This window comes from Arachis ipaensis, chromosome B6 (assembly GCF_059453495.1).
Source record: "Arachis ipaensis isolate K30076 ecotype BB chromosome B6, ASM5945349v1, whole genome shotgun sequence".
Lineage (NCBI taxonomy): Eukaryota > Viridiplantae > Streptophyta > Magnoliopsida > Fabales > Fabaceae > Arachis > Arachis ipaensis.
The window spans coordinates 12457186-12466578 of NC_142441.1; positions in this window are offsets into that span (position 1 = coordinate 12457186).

Genomic DNA, 9393 nt, shown 5'->3' on the forward strand with positions numbered 1-9393 from the left:
ACCATGACAAGGAGGAAGATTAACATCATGTGCCTACAAAAAACAAAATGGGTTAGTGCGAAGACTAGAGAGTTGGATACTTCCGGGTTTAAACTTTGGTATACGGAAAATGTGAAGAATAGGAATGGGGTAGGTATTATCGTGGATAAGAAGTGGAAAAAGGATGTAGTAGATGTCAAAAGGGTGGGAGATCGGATCATCTCTATCAAACTTGTGGTGGAAGGAGGTACTTTTCATGTGATTAGCGCCTATGCACCGCAAGTGGGTTCGGAAGAGCAACACAAGATAAGGTTTTGGGAGGATCTCGAGAGTTTGGTCTAAGACATACTTTCGAGAGAAAAAAATTTCTTAGGAGGAAATTTAAATGACCATGTTGGAAGAGAAGTGACTGGATATAAAAATATTCATGGAGGCCATGGTTTTGGGATGGTCAATACCGAGGGTAAAACTATTTTGGACTTTTCTTCAATCTTTGATCTTCACATCATAAATGCATGTTTTAAAAAGAGAGACGAACATCTTATAACCTATAAGAGTGGCATGACAAGCTCTCACATTGACTTCTTCTTGTTAAGGAGAGTCGACTGGAAATTTGCATTAATTGTAAAATTATTCCGGGAGAGAGTTTAACAACACACCATAGGATGCTTGTCATGGATTTTCGTGTTGAGAAAAAATAGAAGAAAAGATATCATACGAAGAATCCAAGGACGAGGTGGTGGCGGATGAAAGGTGAGGAACAAAGAAGTTTTCTAAGATGGGTAGAAGAAGAGGCAAAGTGGGATGGGAACGGAAGCGCGGAGAGATGTGGAGAAAGATGGCAGAAGTTATTAGAAGAATAGTAAAAGAAATTTTTGGTGAATCTAGAGGGATAGGACCAAGAGGCAAGGAGTCTTGGTGGTGGGATGCGAGTGTATAAGAAAAGATAAAGGCAAAAAGGGTGTGCTTTAAAGAGTGATTTTTGTGCCGCAATGCAGATAATTGGGAAAAATATAAGGCGGCTAAAAAAGAAACAAAAGTGGCTGTAAGCGAAGCAAGAACAAGAGCATATGAGTCTCTACCAGTTCTTAGGCATGAAAGAAGGAGAAAAAATATATATATAGAATCGCAAAGAGCTGTGAAAGAAGAACGAGGGACTTTATCAGGTTAAGTGCATAAAGGATAAAGATGGGGAGGTGTTGGCTCAAGAGGAGAAGATCAATGAAAGGTGGAAGAGCTACTTCTACGAGTTATTTAACGAAGGACAGAAGACTCTTTCGAGCCTTGGTCGGTTATGCATGAAGGAAGGTGATCAAAACTTCGACTACTATCGAAGGATTTGAGACTTCGAAGTAAAAGAGGCTCTAAAGCAGATAAAAAATGGCAGGATAGTAGGACTCGATAATATTCCGATTGAAGTTTGGAAGGGCCTTGGAGAGAAAGACATCAGTTGGTTAACCAAGATTTTTAATGAGATTTTAAGGTCTAAGAAGATGCTAGATAAGTGGAGAAAGAGCACCTTGGTACCTATCTACAAGAATAAAGGGGATATACAAAGTTGCAAAAACTATAGAGGAATCAAGCTCATGAGCCATACCATGAAGTTATGGGAAAGGGTGATAGAACGGAGGCTGAGACAAGAGACACAAGTAACAGAGAACCAATTTGGTTTTATGCCAGGTAGCTCCACCACTGAAGCGATAGACCTGTTAAGAAGGATGATGGAGAGGTATCGTAGTAATAAAAAGGATCTACATATGGTGTTTATTGATTTGGAAAAAGCGTACAATAGGATGTCAAGGGAGGTCTTATGGAAGGTTTTAAAAAAAAAGAGAGTAAGGATCGCATATATTCATGTAATTAAAGACATGTATGATGGGGTCTACAACTAGTGTGAAGACTCAATGTGGTGTGACAGAAGAATTTTCTATTGGTATAGGATTACACCAGGGATCATCCTTAAGTCTATACCTTTTTACATTAGTCTTGGAAGTAATAGAGCATATCCAAGAGCCTGTACCATGGTACATAATTTTTGCCGATGATATCGTCCTTATGGGAGAGTCAAGGGAAGACTTAAATAAGAAGTTGAAGTTATGGAGAGAAACTCTAGAAGTGTATGGTCTGCGCATAAACCGTAGTAAGACGAAATATATGGAATGTAAGTTCGGCTTGCGAAGAAAAAACTCTAATATAGAGGTGAAGATTGGAGATAACATCCTACGAAAAGTTAAGAGTTTTAAGTATCTTGGATGCATCATACAGGATAATGGAGAGATTGAACAGGATGTAAATCATAGGATCCAAGCAGGTTGGTCTAAATGGTGGAGTGCGTCTGGTTTTCTATGTGACAAAAAGGTACCTTTAAAACTTAAAGATAAATTATATCACACTGCTATCAGACCGACTATGATTTATGGTACAGAGTGTTGGGCGGCTAAAGGGGAGCACGAACATAAGCTAAGTGTGGCAGAGATGGAGATGTTGAGATGGATGAATGATCATACGCGATTGGATATAATCAGGAATGAAGATATAAGAGGGAGAGAGAGAGTTGGAATAGCATCTATTGTGGAAAAAATGGTAGAATTGCGTCTTAGGTGGTTCGGACATATGAGAAGAAGAATGACAGAATACCAAGTCAGGAGAGTGGATGAGATGGAAGATGGACAAGGGGTGAAAGACAGAGGAAGAGCTAAGAAGACCATCGATGAGCTATTAGTACGATCATGAGGTGCTAAAAGTTAGGGTGGTACAAAGATTTTGAAAAAAAAGAGAATAAGGATTGCATATATTCGTGCAATTAAAGACACGTATGATGGGACTACAACTAGTGTAAAGACTCAAGGTGGTGTGACAGAGGAATTTTCTATTGGTATAGGATTATAGCACGGATCATCCTTAAGTCCATACCTTTTCATATTGGTCTTGAAAGTACTCACAGAGCATATCCAAGAACCTGTGCCATGGTGCATGCTTTTTGCCGATGATATCGTCCTTATGGGAGAGTCAAGAGAAGACCTAAATAAAAAGTTAGATTTATGGAGAGAAGCTCTAGAAGTGTATAATATGCACATAAACCATAGCAAGACAGAATATATGGAATGTAAGTTCGGCCGCCAAAGGAAAAACCCTATTACAGATGTGAAGATTGGAGAAAACATCCTACAAAAAAGTTAGAAGTTTTAAGTATCTTGTGTGCATCATACAGGATAATGGAGAGATTGAACATGATGTAACTCATAGGATCCAAGTGGGTTAGTCAAAATGGCGGAATGCATCTAGTTTTATATGTGACAAAAAAGTGCCTTTAAAACTTAAAGGTAAATTCTATCGCACTGCTATCATACTGGCTATGTTTTATAGCAAAGAGTGTTGGGTGGCTAAAGGGGAGCACGAACATAAGTTAAGTGTGGCAAAGATGAAGATGTTAAGATGGATGAGTAGTCATATGCGATTGGATAGAATAAGAAACGAAGATATAAGAGAGAAAGAGTTGGAGTAGCACCTATTGTGGAAAAGATAGTAGAATCACGACTCAAGTGGTTTGGATATGTGAGAAGAAGACCGACAAAGCACACAGTCAAGAGGGTAGATTAGATGAAAGATGGACAAGGGATGAAAGACAGAGGGAGACCTAAGAAGATCATCCATGATGGTCAAACAAGATCTACATGTAAACGGTCTATCTATAGACATGATATATGATAAAACTCAATAGCATCGTTTGATTCATGTAGCCGATCCCACCTAACGAAAAAAGACTTTATTATTGTTGTATTTAATTTTTTTTATACGTTATAAATTGATAGATGAATAGATTTTTATAAAATAAAATTTATTCTCTAAATAGGTTATAGAATATTAAAATTTAGACTATTGATATGAATTAATATTTTGATACTATAACTTTTTTGTAGAATTAAATAATTAATATATAAAATTATGAGATTAATATTAGATTAATTATACAAATATTATTTTTTATAATATTAATAAAGTTTTAAAATATTTATTTTATATTATTATAATAGATGACATAATAATTTTATATAAAATTTAAAAGTTTATGTACGATTCATTCACTACAATATTACTTTAGCTTCTCTTTTAATATATTAGTTTCTTATCATCCTCCTTAAGTGTGTGTGGTACACACTTATGTGCTCACTAAGATTTTTCATTCAGTGCGTCAACGATATCAAAACCATTAAGAACAGGTAATTAAACCACACCCACTAAATTGGAATATGAAAGAGAAAGCTCCTTTTACTTCTAGTTTTTTCTAATATGATAGTACTCTTTCTACAACCTGTGTGATGTATAAGTTTAATTATTTTAAAGTGGTTCCAAACTTCCAATGGCATTGAAGGTTCACAATGCCATGATAATTACATTTCAACCCAAGCAATGAAGAATTGGTAAACTAGTATATATTGGAGAACCAAAGATGTGAAAATTTAACCGACTATAATTTATGATGTATAAATTGAATATTTTGTGTCTGTGATTAGTAGCTATAATTCTATCAAGTGCTCGGTTTAGATGTCAAGTATATATTTGTCAAGAAAAGTGAATTTTAGCCAGGACTCTCAAATCTCAATCACTAAAATACAGAGAAAATGAAACAAATATTTATTTAAATATGATAGTTAAAATGTGATGTAAAAAAATAATATTTAAAATATAATATTTTTAGATAATAATTATATCTCTAATATATTTTATATATAATAATAATTATTCTGAAAGTTACTTGGAATTGGTTACTTTTGGACTTTGAATGTGAAGTCCACACGTCCTAGGGTGGTCTGTCCGATGTCTTCTCCAACGAGGATGAATCCGTCCGAGTTGTTTGTGAAGAGATAGGGAATTGTACCTGCAAGAAATTCCGATATTTAAGTTAGTAAGGGTTTTAGGCAGATTTTTTGTGAATTGGGTTCTGAATATATCTGAGGGTGTCAGTGTATTTATAGTAGAATAGATAACCACCTTTTAGAGAAGTTTCTCTTTTATTGGTGGATAACTGTTCCCTTTTCCTAGGAAAGTCGTTGAGATCTCCATTCTAGATACATGGAAGATATCTTAGGAGTTGGTTACTTATTTGGATAAATAGGGCCAGACTCTTGTCACTGTGTCCAACCTCTATAAGGTCAGGTAGATATTGACAGGTTTAGTTCCTTTAATTGGGCCTTATTCTTTTTGGGCCTGGCTGTATTTTTCAGCTAGGGTATGAACAGTTCCCCTACTTGAGTCTGACATTCGTGAGGTCGAACTCAAGCATTTATAGGTCGGATTGGTCACTTGTGGTATTAGAGCATCACATCGGATACACCGCCTTTCTAGAGAATAGGTTGGATACTCAACGTGTTTTCATGAACTTGAAGCGTCGCGTCTAATCATTTGCACATTTCTCTATGATTACTTTTGGTAATCGTGCATGTCATAAATGAGGGAGGGTGAACTTATCCTTTTGCCTCTTGGGTCTTATAAATATTCAAACCATTTTCTCCTTCTCCTTTTTCGTTGCTTCTTATGAATCATTTCATTTTCATTTTCTCTTAAAGTTCTTCATAATCCCATTTACATTTCAAGATTTTTCTATCTTGAATTTCTGCTAGAAATTTTTGTTCGTGTGTTGAAGGTTTTTGGATCGTATGTGCTTTGCTGTTTGCATATATATCGTTGCTCGCTCCTCCTCCTCAAGGTTGGTCTTTTTATTTTTTTGCAACCTTATTTCATCGAGAATGAGACGCTTCTAATATTGTCTTTTTGTTGCTTGTGAAAAATGGTTTCTTATGAATGTTCCTCCATAGTTACTTGGAGATTCTGCATTCCTTTTTCTTGGATTTTTGTTGTTGTAATTTTGTGTGTTTGAATGTGAGGAATCGCTCTGTGTTGCCCCCAAATGGTGTTGTTTCATTCTTATGAAAACAACGCCATTTTCATGTTTATCTGCTTAGTTCGCAATGAGAGGTTAAGAACCATGGAACTCTTCTACTTTGTTGGGGGTGGTCCGACCTCTTGTGGTCTTGTTTGAACGTTTGTGTTGTTGTACTCATATTTTCGACTTGTTATGATGATTTTCTTTTTATTGTATTTGTAGGTATAGCTTTATGTCTCATTCAATAATACTCAATATATTATTTAAAGTTCCATCTAATCTAGATTGGGTAGATATTACCGTGCTTTTTGTTGTCCCTGTAATTCATAATGAATATGCCGAGGCCTTCCATAGACAGCATAGGTTGTGTAGAGATCGAAAGAATGAGAGTAAATATGAGATTATAGTTGCCGATCCCAAGGAGAGAGTTTGCTTCCCCCGACTTGACAAGTCAGAATGTCATTTCATATATGTGTATGAATGTTTTTTTTTACAAAGTTAGGGGTTAGCCTTCCTTTTTCTGATTTTGAGTCTGAGATTCTTGGTCTTTGCAAAGTTGCCCTTTCTCAACTCCATCCCAATTCTTGGGACTTTCTGAAAATTTACCAGCTGCTTTATCGTGAACTCGACCTTCCTCTTTCTTCGAAAGTTTTCTTTTATCTTTTCCAGCTTACCTAACCATTTAGTTCTAAGAAACAGGGCTGGATTTTCTTCCGAGCTGTTCAGGGGAGGAAGGTCTTTGCCATTTTTTAGGATTCTTTCTATGACTTCAAAAACTATTTCTTCAAAATCCAATCTGTTGAGGGTGTTTGACCTTTCTTTCTGAATGAGAGGGACGAATCCCTTTTTAGTTTGTACTGGGAGGAGTCCCCTACAGTTATTAAGTATAACCTTGATGACTTGGATGAGGTAGAAGAATGTGTAGTTGCCTTGTTCTAGGAATGTTGGGGCCGAGTTCCCCATTTTCACACTAAGAAATTTTTACTAGGAAAGTCAAGCCATGTCCATTCCGAGCTAGGTAGTATTTTTTTAGATTTTGTATATATATTTTTTGTTGATAATTTGTAAGCTTATGCAATCTGACATTTTGGTTTTGCAGAAAAGATGACTAGTGGGTCGGGCGGCCTGAAAACTCTCCGTACCGCTAAGAAGAATGTTGTCGCCCGAGTCATTCAGTTGAAGGAGGTTGGTAAATCGGGTGAACTTCTCTCTCCCTCCAAGTTGGACTCAGGTGCTTCTACATTGGCTAAGGTTATTTCTGATCCAACTCCTCCTCTTACTCCTCCTACTGACTCTGGTATTCAAACAATTCTCCTTGCGCCTCCTTTTTCCGAACCAAAATCTAAAAAACATAAAACTTCCAAATCAGGAAGTGTGTACGAGCAATGCTTTGATGCTGTGGCATTTTGTGAGAAACACATCCTTTTCCATAGCTTTATAAGTATGGATGATGTTTTTGTAAAAAACCACCTTTATGTCTTAGCTCGGGGTGGAATAAGGATGGCTGGGGTGTGCTCAGCTTTACTGAGGCAGCTTAAGGAGACTCCCCTTGGTGCCACTCAGCGAACTTTGTCCAATCTAAAAGCTGAGGTAGCATCCTTGCGGGAGACTAAGATGGAGTTGGAAAAGGAGAAGGAGGTTCTTGTGTCTGATCTTTCTAAAGCTCGGGAGAAGGTGAAGCAATTTGAAGCTGCTTGTGCTATGGTAGAGGGTTTAAAAAAGAAAGCTAAGTAGAGTTATACCTGAGTTTTTAGGGAGAAGCTGGACTTGGTAGATGAAGTCGCCAAGTCAAAGGAAAGGTATGTAGTTATGGAGGAGACTATCTCCCAGGGGATGGATGAATTGGTTGAAACTTGAAGGCCCAGTTCTGAGTTATAGCTCCTAAGGTGGACCTCTCCCTCATTAATCTCGACATGGTCGTGATTGATGGAAAGATTGTTCCTCCTCCTGAAGACAAGGAAGATATCCCCATGGAAGATCTGAAGACCTTGGACGCTCGGCTAGAGGGAGCTTCTCAGAGCTTTTCAACTTGGTTGGATGACAAGCACCTTTCTTCTTTGACCCAACCCGACGAAACTCTCCTGACCTCCTCGACTCAACCTGATGAGACCTCCAACATGACTTCTAGTGAACAAACTTCTCCTCCTTAATTTTGCTTTGTAATGCTTGATGGCCCGACTTACGGGTCTTGAAACAATTTATGTTTTGTAATAGCTTTGTTTAGAATACTCTTTTAAACACTTCTTCTGATGGATTCTGCCCCCCCCCTTTTGAGGGCTTTTTTGAAATAGTAGCTTATGATGCACCTATTATTCCTTTATAGGTGTTTTTAGGGTTCAGACTTGTGCATGGAGAATGAAGCATCATTTTTGTGAATGTTTTCTAAGTTTCTAACCTTTTCTTTAATTCATGTGAACTTTATAAGGTAAAAAAACTTTATAAGTTTCTCCTCTAGTAATTCTTTTTCCATTCTAAATACTCACTACCGACCTATGGAGGTCGGTCATTTGTTAAGTTATTTCTGCAATTCATTTTGGGGCCACCTCTTTTACCAACTTTTGATGAGTGGTTTTCCGAGTTGCAGCCACGATCTACGTATATAACTTCTTTACACTAACTTGGACCTCGTCACTTTATCTTGCCGACCATCTAGGTCGGACAATAATTTTTGCGCTTTTTTGAGCTTAAGTTAGCGTGTGTCGTAGAATAGATAATGAAATAAGAAACTAATTATCATTAAATGAGAGTGAAATAATTTACAAGTGCTTTGGTTACTAAGAGTTTTGGACATCGAGCTCTTAGCCCTTGCTATGGTGCCTCGTTAAAACCCCTTTCAGGAAAATCCTTCTCAGGAAAAAACCATAAAGTCAGGAAAAAGAGTATACCAGGGAGTAACGTACATTTTTTAGCTGTAGTATTTCTTCAGGTTACATGCGTGCCACGACCTTGGGAGTTCATTTCCTTGCAAGTCAGACACTTTGAAGTAATCCTTTCCTAAGACTTCAATGATCTTGTAAGGCCCTTTCCAATTCGCAACCAGCTTTCCTTCACCCGACCTTTGAGTTCCGATGTTATTTCGGATTAGGATGAGGTCGTTTATGGTGAATATTTTTCTGATGACTTTCTTGTTGTACCTCATGGACACTCTTTGCTTCAGCGCTTCCTCCATTATTCGAGCTTGTTCTTGAACTTCTAGAAGAAGGTATAATTCTTCCCTTTGAGCTCAAACGTTTCCTACGTCGTCGTAGAATCTAACCCTTGGAGACTCTTTATTAACCTCTATGGGAATCATGCCTTCTACGCCATAAGCAAGTCGAAAGGTGTAACGATCCAATTTTCAATATGTCTAGATCATACCGAAAACTAAGCACTACTAACTTGTCTTTCTAATTATTATCTATTATTTACTATATGAGCTTGATTCGTTGTTAAAAGCTTAGTTATTTTGTGAGGTACTTTTTTTGAAAATGTTTAGATTAATAAACAGAATCATTCATAATCATTTCACGAATAATAACAGATACAACAGT